This window comes from Aquarana catesbeiana, linkage group LG01 (assembly GCF_042186555.1).
Source record: "Aquarana catesbeiana isolate 2022-GZ linkage group LG01, ASM4218655v1, whole genome shotgun sequence".
In the NCBI taxonomy this organism is placed as follows: domain Eukaryota; kingdom Metazoa; phylum Chordata; class Amphibia; order Anura; family Ranidae; genus Aquarana; species Aquarana catesbeiana.
In genome coordinates, this window is record NC_133324.1 from 499,806,194 (window position 1) to 499,824,490 (window position 18,297).

The 18,297-nt window shown below is 45.3% G+C and overlaps 1 pseudogene; it reads right to left on the reverse strand.

Annotated features, from left to right (window-relative positions):
• Positions 1 to 5,235: 5,235 nt before the first annotated feature.
• LOC141124195 (5S ribosomal RNA) lies at positions 5,236 to 5,354 on the reverse strand (annotated as a pseudogene).
• Positions 5,355 to 18,297: the final 12,943 nt, after the last annotated feature.

Sequence of the window (18,297 nt, forward strand, 5' to 3'; positions counted from 1 at the left end):
AACCATGAGTGAAAGATACATTTTTGTGTTATCATTTATATTCTCTGAAAAATGGCCAAGAAATCATAAATTCTGCTAGGGTATGTAAACTTATGAGCACATTTTTTTTTTTTTTTTTTTAAGGTGCTTTTATTAAAAAAAAAAAAAAAAAAAAAAAGGCATGGAACTGGGTACATACTGACAGGTCAGCAATGTAAAACACAAGTCTACAGTGATACAGAAAATCATTTTTCTGAAAGCCCATCAGAAGTACAAATGCCAAAAACAAACAGCTGGTGAAGGTACAACCCACAATATAACAATATATTTTCATATAAATATAAAAAGGACATATGTGACAAATCCCAATCAAGGCCAATGCAGTATATAGAAGGTTGCAAAAACAGACTGATATTCAACCAATCATTTAGTGGAAAGGAAAGAAATTGCTAAATTTTATCAGAATGTATTCTAATAACGGATGCATAGATATGACAATCAGACCAACTTCATTCTTTTGGCAGTATCTGAAAGTGACAGTTATTGGATTTCAGTCTGAGGTTTTCCATTCAGATTTTTCGATTTCATAAATTGTAGGGTAGTTTTGAGGCTTTTTTTTTTTTTTTTTTTTTTTTTAAACCAACGCAAAATGGTCTTCTCCTGTTTTACACCCTGAAAGCCATCACATGATATTTGATAAAGCCCTCTCCTCCCAACTATTCATTTTGGAAGGACCTGGTGAATTTGAATTCTGCTTTACCTTTTTGCCAAGAAACCTACAGTAATGGTGGTTGCCCAAAAAAGTCTCCAAAGTGTGTGCAGTTTGGATTGGGGACACCTCTATAGCTACTCTCCCTAACGTTCAATGACACCTTTAGCTGACTGAGTGCGAAGATCATGTGGTCGATGATCATAGGTATGCATTGTCAGTCTTGCATTTGCATTATCTTACTAATTTTATGTGAGCCATGCACCAGCTTTTTGGCATTTTATTATTTACTATGCTTGCCTGTTGATGTTTCTTGGCAACAGGATCTTCACTGTGTGTCCTACCCCTGCGTGAGCCGGGGCACACAGCTTTTGTGCTAGTTCTTCAAAGACGCAATAAAAAAAGTTGAGGGTTTTTTTTTTCGTATTCTGGCTAGTTATACAACTCGTAATTTAAAGTGGAGTTCCACCCAAAAAATTGTATTTTTAAAATGGCTTACCGTATATACTTGAGTATAAACTGAGTTTTTCAGCACATTTTTTTTGTGCTGAAAATGCCCCCCTGGCTTATACTCGAGTCAAGCACTCTTCTGCAGCAGAGAATGGCATTTTCCGAACCGACTTTAGGGTCCCGTATCTCGGAACCCTAAATTTGGTGTGCAAACCCAGTGGAACTAGCACTAGAATATATCCAAGCTGGGGTTCCTAGCACCAGGTGGCCCCGAGATACGGTGCCCCAAAGTCGATCAACTGTGTCCATCTGCAGCAATGTCATTTCAAGACCCTTTGGGTCCCGAGACCCCAAATTTTGGCTGCAGCTAGGGGGCATCTAGGAACCCTTAACTACCGAGTTTGAAGTTCGGGGGACCTATGGCTGCAAATAGGCACAGTGAGGCATGCACATGGGCATTATTGACCCTCTTTTCCACTTACAGTAGCTGCGCATTTCTCACCCTAGGCTTATACTCGAGTCAATACATTTTCCCAATTTTTTGTGGTAAAATTAGGTGACTCGGCTTATATTCAGGTCGGCTTATACTTTAGTATATACGGTACCTATAAAATCCTTTTCTTTGAAGTACATCAGGGGACACAGAGCCATAGTAGTTACTATGTGGGTTATAGGCCACCTTCAGGTGATGGACACTTGCACGCCCTAGGACAAAAAGTGCACTCTCTATATAACCCCTCCCACTACTGGGAGTACTTCAGTTTCGTAGCAAAGCAATACATGTGTATACCAAGAAGGGAGGGACCTCTATGTCCTCTGATGCACTTCAAAGAAAAGGATTATACAGGTAAGCTGTTTTAAAAATCCTATTTTCTTTTCATACATCAGGGGACACAGAGCCATAGTAGTTACTTTGTGGGCTGTCCCATAGCAATGCCTACTGAATGGAGGGAGACACAACAAAAGTAGGGCACCAAGAGACAAGAGGACTTATACTACAGCCTGTAGTACACTGCGCCCAAAGGCAATACCTTTTACATCTACTTGAAAGAATCTGGTAAATTTATGGATTGAAGACCAAGTTGCGGCCTTGCAGATCTGAGCCATGGAGGCTTGGTGATGCACTGCCCAAGAAGCACTAACAGCCCTGGTGGAGTGCGCTTTAATATGAAAAGGAGGAATTTTCCTCTTTAAACCATAAGCTTGAACAATCACTTGACAAATCCATTTATGAATGGTAGATTTTGACGACGCCTGTCCTCTTTTAGGATCGTCTGGCAACATAAACAAAACATCTGTTTTACAAATCTGAGCAGTCGCTTTTAAATAGACCTTGACCGCTCTCACTACATCAAGAGAATGTAGTGACTTTTTTTCCGCAGAACAAGGTTCTGGAAAAAATGAAGGCAGAACAATATCCTGGTTTAAATGAAAACCTCACACTACCTTTGGTAGATAATTAGGATGAGGCCGCAATACAACCTCATCCCTATGAATAATCAAATATGGCTCTTTACAGGAAAGAGCAGCCAACTCTGATACTCTCCTTGTGGAAGATAGGGCAACCAAGAAAACTATTTCCCTCAACAAGAGGATCAAGGGAATATTGTGAATCGTTTCAAAAGGCTGTTTTTGTAAAGCCGACAGGACTAAATTTAAGTCCCAAGGATTCAGGGGTGACTTAACTGGGGGATTAATCCGCACTATCCCCTGGATAAGGTTACGAAACCAGAGTGTGTGAAGCAAGTGGTCGTTGCAAAAACACTGATAAGGCTGACACCTGGCTCTTGATAGTGCTCAAGGCCAGCTTCATTACTGATCCCATCTGTAGGAACTCAAGGATCCTACCTGTGATATATTTCCTGGGGTGCCAACCCCTGGATTCACACCAGGAGACATTATGCCTTCCAGACTCTATAATATATAATTCTGGAGGCCGGCTTCCTAGCATTAATTAAGGTAGAAACTACTAAAGCTGACAGCCCATGGTCCTTTAGAATGCGGGTCTCAATAGCCAAACCGTTAAATTTAGCGTTTGTAAGGTAGGATGGAACACCGGACCTTGCGAGAGAAGGTCTGGCCACAGGGGCAGGGTCCAAGGGTCCACTACTGCCATCCTTATGATCTCGGCAAACCAAGATCTCCTGGGCCATGATGGGACCACCAGAATCACCTCTTTCCCTCTGCGTAGGAGATGCGGAAGCAGCAGAACAGGAAGGAACGCATAGATCAGTGAAAACTGATCCCATGGAAAGACCAAGGCATCTGTTCTGTATGCCATCGGATCCCTTGTCCTCGACACAAAGTTGTCGATCTTGTTGAACCTGGTTGCAAACAGATCCACTTCCAGAACTCCCTATTTTTGGTATATTGACAGAAAGATGTTGGGGTGAAGGGACCATTCTCCCGGGAACAATTGTTGGCGACTCAAGTAGTACGCCTGCCAATTCCCCATCCCTGGAATGAAAACTGCTGATAGGCAAGGGATGTTGTTTTCTGCCCAAGACAGAATATGATTCACCTCTCTCTGGGCCGCACGACTTCTCGTGCCCCCTTGGTGATTGATATAAGCCACAGCTGTGGCATTGTCGAAATGGATCCTGACAGGATAATTCCATAGTCTGAGCATCCAGGCCTTTAGGACCAGGCGTACTGCCCTAATCTCTAGAATATTGATGGGCAAGGTCAACTCTGATTTGGACCATTACCCTTGGACAGACGCTTCTTCCAGGACTGCTCCCCCGCCCAAAAGGCTGGCATCTGTTGTTTACTACTTTCCAGGTAACCGGTAGAAAGGATTTTTCTTTTTGTAGATTTTTGGATATTAACCAATTGAGGCTCTGATGCACTTTGGCGGATAAACGCATCAGAAAGTCCAGAGTTTGGACCTTCTTGTTCCAAGATGACAGGATACTGGTTTCCAGCAGTCTTGAATGAAATTGCGCATAAGGAACGGCCTCGAAAGAAGCCACCATTTTTCCCAATAAACTCATGCAAAAATGAACAGAAGGATTCTTCTTTGTTTTGACCAACCAAATCAGTTTCTTTAAGGAACCGTTTGTTTCCTGGGGCAAAAATACCATTTTCTGGACTGTATCTATGATCAGCCCTAAGTACTGAAATCTCCTTGATGGTTTTAAGGAGGATTTTTCTAGGTTGAGGATCCAACCTAAAGTACTCCAGGTAGCTGACTGCGGTGACCAGACTGGTTTAAACGGCTACCAATTGATCTATCAAGAGTAGATCGTCTAAGTAGGCTAGTATCGTTATACTTTGAGCCCTTAACCTAGCTAAAGGAGGAGCCAGGATCTTTATAAACACTCGAGGTGCAGTAGCTAGCCTGAAAAGGTAGAGCTACAAACTGGAAATGAAGATTTTCTACCTCGAAGCGTAGAAATTTCTGGTGAGCGGGGAAGAGTTGAGACCTTGGAGATCCAGAATGTCCATTTGGATTTAACCAAACCCCAACCTCTGCTCTTACATGGGGACCACCATGACCACTTTTGCCAAAAAAAAAAAAGGGTCCAATGCTTAAGAGAGACTTCTTTTTTCTCTGGATCCTTAGGAACGTTTTGATCTGAGAAAAAACGAGGAGACGGGAACTCTTGGAACGCCAGCTTGTACTCTGGAGCTATTGAGGAAGTCCCCTATTAGTCTTCCTGTCAGATCCTTGAGAACTGCAGAAGAATTCCCCCTATTGAGCAAGCGGGGCACCTCCTCATAAGGAGGCTTCAGTATCTTGTAGGTTTCCTCCCCCAAAACCTCTTTTGTCCCTGGGGTTAATCCTGAGGATTACCTTTTGAACCTGACAGCCGAAGCCATCGTGACTGCCTGGAGGCTGATGCCCCTGGCACAAAAGAAGGAGCTTTAAAAATGAAAATATATTTACTCCTTTACTTAAATGGCAAAAGGGGGTACTTTTCCCACTAGAATCTCTCTGGATGAATTATCCAAACATTCTCAAATAGCTGTTTCACCACAAAAGGAAGACTAGCCAGGAGCTTCTGCATTGTGAAAGGAAGTTTATCCTCCGCTGACATGCGTTCCCGCACTCTCATGCGTTTAGCTGTTTGTGTTAGCAACAATTTGCACAGAACCGTGCAAAGCACCTGGTATTCCCAGGCGGTCTCCCATACAGGTACTAACCAGGCCCGACCCTGCTTAGCCTCTGAGATCAGACGAGATCGGGCGCTTTCAGGGTGATGTGGCCGTAGGCATCTTAGCAGTTGTGCATTTGGCTAGTTTATAAGCAAGCACCTGCATGAGGACCTAGTGGAGGTTTTACAATAAAAACTCACAAAGCAATTATTGCAAACATAAAGCTGCCAGATCCTGGGCCTGCTGAGCAGGATACCTGAACACCTGTTAAACTGGCCTCACAATGATTAAGCAATTACTGTCAGTGCAGGCTGCTCAATCTGCCAGAGAAAGTGTTTTTTTTTTGTTTTGTTTTTTTAACAGGAATTCCAACTTTTTATCCGTTGGATGCCTAAGCATTTGAGCATTGTCTGCCGAACAAAAGCCCTTATTCAAAGAGGATATAGCAGCGTTAATTGCTGGTATACTCTACTTAGTGAATTTCCTCCACCATAGGATAATGTGTAAAAAAACTTTTTCAGGAGGAAAAATAATGTTTATCTGGGAGATCCTCTCAGATACAAAAAAGCTTTTCCAACAATAATGGACAGAAAAAGGCATGCACAGTCTGAGGAGGCTTTAAGGAACCCAAACACTCATTTAAGGGAGCATAAATGTGGAGCAGACCATACATCAAGAAATTGCACCATCAATCTTAACCACTTAAGCCTCGGACCATTTGGCTGCCTAAAGACTAGAGGACTTTTTACAATTTGGCACTGCGCTGCTTTAACTGGTAATTGCGCGGTCATGCAATGCTGTACCCAAACGAAATTTGCGTCCTTTTGTTCACACAAATAGAGCTTTCTTTTGATGGTATTTGATTGCCTCTGCGATTTTTATTTTTTGTGATATAAAACGGAAAAAGACCGAAAATTTTGAAAAAAAATTATATTTTCTACTTTTTGTTATAAGAAAAATCAAACTCTTTTAGTCATACATTTAGGCCAAAATGTATTCAGCCACATGTCTTTGGTAAAAAAAAATGTCAATACGCGTATATTTATTGGTTTGCGCAAAAGTTATAGCGTCTACGAACTGCCTATCTCATTTCTTGAGGTGCTAAAATGGCAGGTACACCCCCCCCCACCCAAATTACCCCATTTTGGAAAGTAGACACCCCAAAGAAATTGCTGAGAGGCATGTTGAGCCCATTGAATATTAAATTTTTTTGTCCAAAGTGATTGAATAATGACAGAAAAAAAACATTTTTTACAAAGTGGTCACTAAATGATATATTGCTCACACATGCCATGGTTATATGTGGAATTGCACCCCAAAATACATTTAGCTGCTTTACTTCTCCTGAGTATGGGGATAACACATGTGTGGGACTTTTTGGGAGCCTAGCCTAGGCCATTAAATGCCAAGATGGCACAACACCCCCCCCCCCACACACACATTTTGGAAAGTAGACACCCCAAGCTATTTGCTGAGAGGCTGTTGAGTTCATGGAATATTTTATATTTTGCCACAAGTTGCGGGAAAATGACAAACTTTTTTTTTTGCACAAAGTTGTCACTAAATGATATATTGCTCAAACATGCCATGGGCATATGTGGAATTGCACCCCAAAATACATTCTGCTGCTTCACCTGAGTATGGGGATACCACGTGTGGGACTTTTTGGGAGCCTAGCCACGTACAGGGCCCCGAAAACCAATCACCGCCTTCAGGATTTCTAAGGGTGTAAATTTTTGATTCTACTCCTCACTACCTATCACAGTTTCGAAGGCCATAAAATGCCAAGATAGCACAACCCCCCCTAAATGACCCCATTTTGGAAAGTAGACACCCCAAGCTATTTGCTGAGAGGCATGGTGAGTATTTTGCAGCTCTCATTTGTTTTTGAAAATGAAGAAAGAAAAGAAATCTGCTAGGATTGCTTTTACACGAAAGCCGCTGGCTGAAAAGAATGATACCAAGATGATATCTAAACCCGCAGGCATCATTCTGGTATAACCACTCAAAGTTCAGCAACATACCAGTACGTTGCTGGTCCTTGTTGGGCATATATTGTAATCTTTTCTTTCATGCAGCCTGTGGGCTGAACGAAAAAAAGATTGATCGGTGGGTATGCCCACCATTAGAATACCTCCCTTCATCCACCCACTTCTAATGATGGGCACTCATGCACCATTTTGTTTTTAACTGTGGTGGTGAAATCACCTCCTACAGCGCTGGAGTCGCGGCTTTATGTATCGTGGGAGCAAGCGCTGTTTCTGTCAAGAAAAATAAATCCCCGCTGCAACTGAATGGCGTACATGCTAAGCAAATGATGGTTAAACAATAAAACAAAGTAACATTACAGTATAACAGTAAGACATACCATACCTGCAAAGCAAATACAAAAAAAACAGGAAAAAATAAAACATTTTTTAACACAATCTGTGCCTAAAATATATATATGCCGAAGCATAGAGGCATCCATGCTTCGGCATGTATGCATACATGCACCATTTATATATGCCGAAGCATGGGGGCATCCGCCCCAAAAGTTAGGAGCAAATCGCTCCTCCGCCCCTGCTGCCCCCATGCTTCGGCATATATGCTCTTTTTTTTTAACTGTGGTGGTTTAATCACCTCCTACAGCGCTGGAGTCACGGCTTTATGTATCGTGGGAGCAAACGCTTTTGCTGTCAAGATAAATAAATCCGCGCTGCAGCTGAATGGCGTACCTGAAAACAAAAAAATGGTTAACAATATAACACAGTAAAATATAAAAAAAAATACATACCTGAAAAGCAAACATGATAAAACATAACAATAAAACATTGCTGAATAGAATACAGTAAAAAAGAGCAGAATAGAGAGAGAGAGAGAGAGAAAATAAAACAACTATTTTTGTTTTTTTTATTTTATATTTTTTTGTAACTGTAACGGTGGATTCGGGTCTCTCAAAATGCAATGGCATCTTGGGAGACCCTGTGTAAGTGTGTCCTAATCTGTGCAGTGCTGTACCATACGCTAATACTCAACTAGTGTATGGTAGCGTTCAAAACATTCACCAATGCAAAGACCAGGATTGTCAGGACAGGAGGGACGATAATAGAGGGTGTCACGCCTATATCTGCGCTTGCTGCAGACACAACATCTTCTTTGGGAGGCTCGTTGGGTAGGGGTACTCGCGAGGACATATGGAAAATGCCTCTCATGCAGCCGGCTTACTGCATTTGGATTGGGAAGGTGAGGTGGAGCACCGTCTGGATCGTTTCCTGGAATTTAAGGAAGGATCTAGTCCGTCCTGAAGCTCTGTATAGCACATGACCATTCAGCAAAGCCAATTGAAATAAACAAACAGACACTTTTTTGTACCAGCGTCTGGCCTTACGGGCAACTAAGTACGGCGCCAACAACTGGTTGTTGAGGTCCACCCCTCCCATATTTTGGTTATATTCGTTATTTCTCTACAACACCAGTCACCGTAGGAATTTGGACCGTCGTGTCTGCATGAAGGGAGGAAAGAAAGAAAACATTCTTATTATCCCTCCACTTCACAGCGAGCAAGTTATTACACTTCAAGCAGGCTCTCTCCCCCAGCCTAAGACGGGTATCTACAAGCCACTGGGGAAAGCCCCAGCAATTAGATCGCACGGTGCCACATGCGCCAATCTGATGATCAAACAAGTGACTAAAAAGTGGCACGCTCGTGTAATAATTGTCCACATACAAATGGTACCCCTTTCCGAATAAGGGTGACACCAAGTCCCACACAATCTTGCCAGCGCTCCCTATGTAATCTGGGCAGTTCTCCGGCTCTACGTGGCTATCTTTTCCCTCGTAAACCATAAAACTACATGTATAGCCTGTGGCTCTGTCACAGAGCTTATACATCTTGACCCCGTATCTGGCACGCTTGCTGGGAAAATACCGTTTGAAAGACAAGCGGCCAGAAAACGTAATCAGGGACTCATCAACGCAGACAACTTGATGGGGAGTAAACAAGTCTGCAAAACATTGGTTGAAGTGGTTTACGAGGGGCCGAATTTTGTAGAGCTGATCGTATCCAGGGTCTCCACGAGGACGACACGAGTTCATTGTTGAAATGCATGAACCGCAAGATCTGCTTGTATCGTGCCCTGATCATGGAGGCAGATAACACGCGCTTATGGTAAAATGGGTCAGTGGACCAATATGACCGCAGCATACTCATTTTTAACTATGCCCACGACGAGGGACAGGCCCAGAAAGGTCTTAACTTCGTAAACAGTAATTGGTTTCCAATCTCTGGCAAGGGAGGACTGGGGATTAGCGGCGATGTGTTGACCAGCATACCAATTACTTTGGTCCACAATAACTCTATAGAGATCTTCGATGAAAAACAGCGAATAAAAATCAAGTGACGTAAAATCAACTGTTTCCACCTGAATGCCGGGTTGGCCAGTGAATGGGGGAAATACGGGTGCTGCAGAAGTGGTGGGTTCCCAATTAGGATTGGCGAATGCAGCAGGAAGGGCACTATGGGCTCGACGGGCCTGTCTTTGTCTTCTTGGTGGCAGCGGGACGCTACTTGTGCTTGCCACCTCGCCAGCTTGAACTGCACTTATGGGACTCACCATGTGTTACTGCAGTGCTGGTTTGACTACGACCAGGGTGTACTAGGCCGCTGGTGCTTGCCAGTTCACCAGAAGGATGAGCAGCACTAGTACTTCTCTGCTCCATATGAGAACCCTGCGGTTCTTGCACCTCAACAGCAGAAGCAGATTGGAGTCTGGTACGCCTGACCTTGGCAGGGACCACAACTCTGTCGTCAGAGCCATCTGTCATGGAGCCGCTGTCGTCTACAGGATCGTATTCTGAGCCTGAATCTGACAGATGAGTGACTTCCTCTTCACTATCTGTCATGCTCAGAAACGTGTAGGCCTCCACTACTGTACCTTCGATTTGCCATTTTGGACTCTAAATTTACTGGTACAGTAGTGAAACTCACAGGTAAAAAAGCTCCTAGGCTGTCAGCAACTGTATTAAATGCTACCAAAAAAACTGTTAGCGATCGTAGGGATCAGGCCTGACTCTGCGAACGCTGCAGTTATGAGTTTAGTGTTTTGTAAGTGACAGTGATCGATCGATCAATACTGCAATTGGGTGGGCTGGGCTGGGCGGAGGGGCAAAACGCAGGTGCTAGCAGGTATCTGGGCTGATCCCGCTAACACTGCGTTTTTGGGAACCCTAAACTGCTGAGGACACTAGTATAGATATGATCAGATAGTGATCCGTTCAGATACTATACCACTAAGGGAGGTGTATGCTGCGTGCGTGGGTGTTAGCACTACTGGCACTAATCTGACGTTGCCTGGGGCGACGCAGACCCTAACGAACCTAAAACCTAACTGATATCACCCGCCGGGCGATCATTGGGTAATAAACAGCGGGTATAAAAAACAAACTAACCAGCGTCACCCATAACACTTATACGGTGATCACTGGTGAAAGGGTTAACTAGGGGGCAATCAGGGGGTTAAAACCTTTATTAGGTAGTATATGGGGGGTACCTGATGCTATAAAAAGCTGACGGTGAACCTAAATACCTACCTGGCTAACTATGGCGATCAGAAAAAAAGATCGCTTAGTGACACTGGCGACAGGGGATGAAAGGGTTAACTAGGGGGGTGATCAAGGGGTTAAACCTTTATTAGGGGAGTACCCTAGACCTAAAGGGGCCTACAACTAACTGCCCTAACACTTATAACAGTCACAAATTACACCAATGCAGTAATCAGTAAAAAAAAAAAAAAAACTGCTATTGGTGTCACTGTGGCAGGGGGGGTGATCGGGAGGGGTTTTATGTGCCTATGTGTGCTAGTGTTGGTGCAGACTCACTGTAGATGTCTTCCCTCCTTTGAAGCCGGAATGAAAAGGCTTCATGAGGAGCGATGACATCACTTCCTCTGCTTCTGTTTACAGTTCAGAAGCAGAGGAAGCTTCTCATTCGCCACAAGCGATCGTGAGGGAGAGGCCATGAATCAGTGGCCTCCCCCTCAGGACGGATCGCTCCTGGAACGATGGCGACCGCCTTGGGCACCGGGGGTGTGTGTGTGTGTGTGTGTGTTTGCGCCCCCCCCCCCCCCCGCGGGAGGGGAGAAACGTACCCATACTAATGAGTATAAAAACATAAAAACCAAGCGCTGATGGGGATAAATATTGATGATAAATGTGCTTAAAAAATTAATATAATAGTAAGAATTGTGGTATGATTAAATCAATAAATTAAAGCTGCTATCAATACAAGGTGATCAGACAACCAAAAGCAAATAATAATAAGTGTAAAAATTGATGGGCTTTAAATTGTGATATTAGTGCAAAAAAAATCTCTGCTAGGAAATAACTTAAATAAATGAATAGATATTGCTCATATAAAAAAAATTAAAAATAAATAATTAATTATGGTGCTGATACATGTATTATTATTCCCCAGAATTAATCCGCAAACTAGTGAAGTGACGGTGAATAAAAAGTTATAATAGCACTCTGAATATAAAAATGTCCAAGCGGAGATAAATATGTAGGAGAAATAAAAGTAATTAAACAATTCCTTCCCTTAATCCAATTGATTGATTCACTGGGTTAAACCGTTTGTTTCAGGATATTTAGCTTTTCTTGCATCCCACTTCAGCGTTAATACTGCTGGTGATTCGGTTCTCAGGGTAAAGATTTATGCAAGACAAGCAAAAAGATAGATCATTGTGCAGTAAACTTCTAAGATAGTACACAAGCAAAACAGGGACAAGAGATACACTCACATACTCCCGATATATAAAAGGCATTCAGATGTGCAGATTGCAGTCAGCCACTGTGGACGAGGCTTCCCATAGAGAAACCGCTGCTGTTAAACTCAAGGTGTATTGCAGCACTGAACGTCCTAAGCTCCTCCCACGCGTTGCGTCACTGGCACGTGACTTTCTCAAGGATCTCAGGACGGATCGCTCCTGGAACGATGCCGACCGCCTTGGGCACCGGGGTGTGTGTGTGTGTGTGTGTGTGATTGCGCCCCCCCCTCGCGGGAGGGGAGTAACGTACCCATACGTTACTCTGCCTGCCCGTGCCATGCCATTCTGCCGATGTATATCATCATGAGGCGGTCGGCAAGTGGTTAAGATTGAAACCAGCTGATTCTCCTACATTTGACACCTCAGAAGAGGAGTCATCAGCCTTTACCACGGTCCCCTGAGGGGATTCGTCTTCTCCCGCCTCTAGTTCCTCAGTTTGAGGGTCCTGGGCAATGGAAGAGAACCTGTGCGATTAAAGTCGCTAAACTTTTTTTTTTTTTAAAAACCTATCATGGCTGAGGGAAAAAAAGATCTTTTGGTAAAACACACAGGGGCTGCAGTGTTGAAAACCGTTGCAAACATTTCATGGCCCCGATGCTCATTCTGACCAGCCACTCCCTCTCAGGAGAGGATGCCATTTGAAGAGATAAGTAGGCTTTCCGGAGCTTTGAGGGGAACCCTTTTAGCTCTATTTTGGAGGTGTTTTAACCCTCCTTCTGACCTTAGCCCGATGCACAAAGCAGAGGTACTATCAGAAGAAATCGCATCCACTGCTTGAGCAATAGTCCAGCCACTGCCGCTGCTATTAATGCTCAGCTTCAATCAAATAGTAAATGTGTTAAGCAGGAAATGCCTGTGTCACCAAAACCTCTTTCATACTCCCTTTGTTCTCATGTCTCTGCAACAATTTTGCAGCCAGCACAAATGGAGTTTTTTTAAATTTTTAAAACACACTCCCGCTTTGGAGGACGCCAACGCCGCGCTAAGCCTCGCCCCCACCTTGCATCGTGCCCCACCTCCTTTCTCTTTCAAAAAGTTTTTTTGCGCAAGCACGGGCCTCCGATTCGATGGGATCGGCTTGTGTGTGAGGGAGGTATGGCGTGGAGGAGACCTGGAAGCCGCCGCCGAGTAGGGGTGGTGAAAGAAAGCGGCATTGCCAATCATTTTTAATTCTCCCCTATACTCAGCCTCATGAAGAAGGGAAGAGTTCAGCCCAGGTGGGGGTGTCTGGAGAAAGCAAAAACCCCCCAATCTTACCAGAGGTCTGCCTGCTGGCTGGAGAAAGAGAGTCTGCTGCTTCTGTGACACAGCGTGATCTCTGAGCAAAGCATGAGAAGGTACATGCTCCATACAGCCCCCAGTGGTGACATTTAGGCATAACAACATTTAGTTTAAAGGAGACAATTCATAAGAAAATTTTAAAAATGTCTTAGAAAAACTCCACTTATATTTTCCGCCGCAGGGTTTTCTGTGGTAAGCCAACACACCCAATCTTCACCCTTCACGTTGGGTTCTGTTAAACCTTCAGGAGCTGGGGATCCTCGAGGAAACCCACAATACTGGACCTGCAATAGCACCACCGGCAGTAAACTTTATGGCCTTAATACCAAAAAGTACTGGATTCCGGGGTCCAGCTCTCAAAAGAGAAGCGTTCACAGGCAAAAACCTTGTTTCTTTGGACACGAGGCCTGGGTACCATTCAATTCGGCCAGAAAGACACCTTGAATGGATCCATCTGCATAGCTAGCCCCAGCAAGGATTGCTCCAGAGGAGTTCAGCTCAGCACATCTCTACTCCCTGACAAACACCTAGACACTGGTGAAAAAACTGAGGTACTCCCAGTAGTGGGAGGGGTTATATAGGGGAGTGCACTTTTTGTCTTAGGGCATGCCAGTGTCCATCACCTGAAGGTGGCCTATAACCCACATAGTAACTACTATGGCTATGTGTCCCCTGATGTATGAAAAGAAATTGAACTTCCGCTTTAAGTGCAGGTGACCCCCTCACATGCCACATTTGCCATGTCTTTTATTTGGGGGGGGAGAGCAGATACACTCTTTTTAGAGGCATCCAGCTCCCAAGTCCTCCCGGGGCTCCGTGGCACTGGAAGGAAGTTCAACTCTCCCTACCTGCAATCTTCTGGGACATGTCGCAAGTCCCAGAAGATTGCCCGGTCATTCACAGCGCGGCTCACGCATGCGCAGTGCGTGCCCAGCTGTGAAGCCACAGCCGTGCACCCACAGTAAGAATGCCAGTGCTGTGGAGAGGGGGAGAGGTGCAGGGTTTTGTATGCCCACACCGCGGGACTGGTGAGCGCCCGATTATTAAAAGTCAACAGCTACACTTTTTTGTAGCTGCTGACTTTCAATTTTTTGCTGCTCTTTCCTACAACTTTTTGCAATATCAAACATCTAGTGAAAAAAGTGCATGCCTAAAATATGTAATTAGGTGAATAAAGACACGGATAGCTAGGGGGGCGTGTCCGAACGTCGAGGTGAATGGATGCACTGCAGAGGAGCTCCGCTTAGCCCTCTGCAATCTACTGCCATCCAGAGCATACAAACCTTAGAGTTTGCCCCAAACTCTACCTTACAGCCACTGGGCACTAGCTGTGTCTTCCCTGGGGTCACTTAAGCAGATTGGCCGGCGGATTGGGCTGTTTTTAGGCCGCGGCCGGCCTCACACCACAGACGCCGGCCGCCATCTTGCGGCCTACGGGACATACAGAATCCCCGGTCTCGGGTGCCATGATCGGCGGTACGGAAGGCGATCGGCCGGCCTGAGGCAGAGAGCGCTGTACCTGGAGCGGACCGGACTGTGAGGGGACCCCAGACAACACAGAGGAAACAGGCCCTGGACACCCGCGACCTACAGCAGACCCGAGGCCTGTGAGGCCTCCAGCATCGCCGGTCTTTGGTGCCGCGACCGGAGGTAAGGGGGACATTTAACTCACCTCCACATACAGTGGTCACCCCCTGGGCATAACCGGAAAGTCCATAGCCTACACGGACCCCTCACTGACCCCGGCAATTTAAGTAAAGGTCCTCTTAGAGACATCCAGTGACGGCCACCATCTTGCGGCCACCCTCAGATACTGTACCCTACCTAGACGGTGATTTACCCTACGAACCCCCATCCATGCGGTGTTTCAGCTTTGCGTCCATGCTAACAGAGTGACGCCACTGTTCCCGCAGGCCTGCCTTTCTTCCCCAGTCCCCCTCATCCCCGTGGAGGCTGGGTTTTGACGGAGAGTGACCGAATATGGATGGCTGAGGTCCCGCGCCCCTGAGTTCCATGCTATCCCGACAGCTACAGGCTATCTTCATAGCATAGCACACCTACATATTACATGGCGGCAGCTAGCTCACACTCCACGGAGCTTACTGACCCTCAACAAGGCACCATACAGAGGTATCTACTTAGAACAGCGCCAATTGATCCCCGGACCCCCAAAGACAAGATGGTGCCCCGCCGCAACCCGGGGAAGACCAAGCCTCCGGCTTCTGCTACAGCAGCAGCCTGCACGGCAGAGGACAATAATGAGAAACTCCAGAATTCCAAGGGAGAGCCATCAGCCTCCTCTGCGAGGTCAGTCACATCACCTGACACAGGCACCGTGGAATCCCAGTCAGTTACGAATCCCTTATCGAGAGAACCCATTAGAACGGAAGCTGCTGCCCTCCTCTCTGCTTTTAGAATTGATTTCGAATCATGGGCTAGCAAAATGGAAGATTCCCTACATGTGGAGCTGAACGCTCTGTGGCAACAAGTCACAGCTAATGAGGAAGCATTATCGGTCTTAACCAATGCTCAAGATGACCATGAGGCACGTATAACAGCCCTCGAATCCTCATCCGCGACGCATCTACGGCACCTACGCCACCAGCAACTCCGCATAGAAGACAGCGAAAATCGCAGTCGCAGAAGTAACATTAGACTGCAAGGCATACCGGAGGCAACATCTGGAGCAGAATTGAAACCCACTGTCATAACTATCTTCAATAAAGTTCTGGGAAGAGAGGCAGCATCACAAATTGAATTGGATAGTGTTCACAGGGTAGGAGGGCCAGGGGGGGCCCGAGATGGTCGCCCCCGAGATGTTTTATGTCGGGTCCACTATTACACCTTAAAAGAAGAGATCATGCGAAAGGCATGGAACCTGGGCTCTGTTGACTTCTTTGGAGCCCCTATCCACCTGTATCCTGACTTATCTCGCAACACGCTGTACATGCGTCGAGTGGTGCGCCCTCTACTTGACCTTATACGGCAAGCTGGAGCTACCTATACATGGGGTCACCCCTTCAGCATCAAGGTGACACAGGGCGACAGCAGGTTCACGCTCTCTGATCCAGATCAACTGCCCGACTTTTTTCTCTTTATTGAACAAGAACCGGTAGACGTCTTGAACTGGTTAGACCCTTCAGAAGATAGATCAAGACAGTTGGGACTTGGCCCACTTCCACAGCGCCGCAGACGTCCTAGGTCTAGATCAGTTTCTTCCGGCCCAGGGATAAGAAGATCTACTTCTCCAGAAGATTAACTCAGCAGCTAGTTGGAGACTGATGGCTTGTTTTGTCCTACCACGCCAATTATATTTCCAAGGGCTCCCGACAGTTTTGCTGCATTTTTAGGCGGCATGATATGTTTTTTGATCCCTTAACTGTGCTTTTCCTACTTAAAAGCTAAGACCTCCAGTAAGCCTGGTAGGAGATGTAATGAATATAGGGTTCGGATCTACTGGCTCTTTCCCTGCTGCCTTATGCCCCACACTCGTTTTAAATATTAAGTGTGCCATACATACTACTTGCATGCCTGGTATGCTGTCGGGAGCACGGCTCAGGTCCATTCATCTCGATCTTTCCCCCGCAATAGGACAGGCACGGTTTGTGCCTAAAGCGTGATTTTTCACGCAGTGTTTTGCGTTAGCGAACACATTAGTTTCCCAGACACATCTTTTTAGGTGTCTTTTCATTTATACCTTACTTCTTCCATTATCCACACGCTCCTTTCTTACTCCCCCCCCCCTTTTTGTTTTTTTTTTTCTTTCTCTCCCCCTCCTTTTTTCTTCTTTCTTTCTTTTTTCTTTCCTTTTCTGCTCCCTATACCTTTCATCCATATCCTATTACTCTCTCCCCTTTACAGCCTTTGGCACTCCAGCATGGCTCACACGGTGACTTTGCGCCCCCACCTGAAACTCTGTTCGTATAATGTAAACGGACTTAACGTCGCGTCGAAACGTGGACAAATTCTATATCAGATGCACAAAAGACAGGTCAGCATACTTTTGCTGCAGGAGACCCACTTCCATGCTGACTCTACCCCTTCCTGCTCCAATAGATATTTTAATAGATGGATTCACAGTACCAACCCAACACAAAAATCTAAGGGAGTATCTATTGCATTTCATAAAACACTCCCTATTGAGCTGCTCGATCATGTGGCAGATCCCCAGGGCAGGTATGTTTTTGCGAAAATCTCCTTATGGGGGACTAAATTTACAATAGCTAACATATACTTACCTAATACACACCAAGTCGCATCAGCCTTGCAGAACCTAAAGATTTTGGCGGGTTTCGCGGAGGGCAAGATCATACTCGGAGGGGACTTCAATACTCCCCTGGATCCACTTTTGGATTCATCAACATCCCGTTTCTCTATATCCTTTCCGAAAATACGGGCCCTAAAACGTGCCATCTACAATATGCATCTCATTGACATATGGCGAATACTGTATCCGGACTCACGAAACTACACACACTTCTCCAACGTACACCAATCATACAGTCATTTAGATTATTTTTTAATCGATCACGGCTGCTTAGATTGGTCCCCCAATTGTGAAATAGACCCTATGGTTTGGTTCGACCACTCACCTATACTCCTGACGCTTGCAATTCCCTCTACTCCAATAAAAGAATGGACATGGAGGTTAAATGACTCTCTCTTGACTGAACCAGGGTTTGATACACAGGTAGCGGAGACAATATCAAACTTTTTCACAGACCACACCTCTGATGACACCTCACCACCCATTAAATGGGAGGCATTGAAGGCGGTATTACGGGGTAGGTTTATTCAAATGGGTGCCCGCATGAAAAAAGAAAGCTCAGCTGTGATAGCTAAGGCAGTACACAAGCTTAGGACACTAGAAACTACTCATAAATGTTCCCCGACGGTGGAAGTGCTTGCGGAGGTTTCCTCCGCTTGCACTCAGCTTAGAGAGTCATAGGAGGCATCAGCCCGCACGTTTGCGAA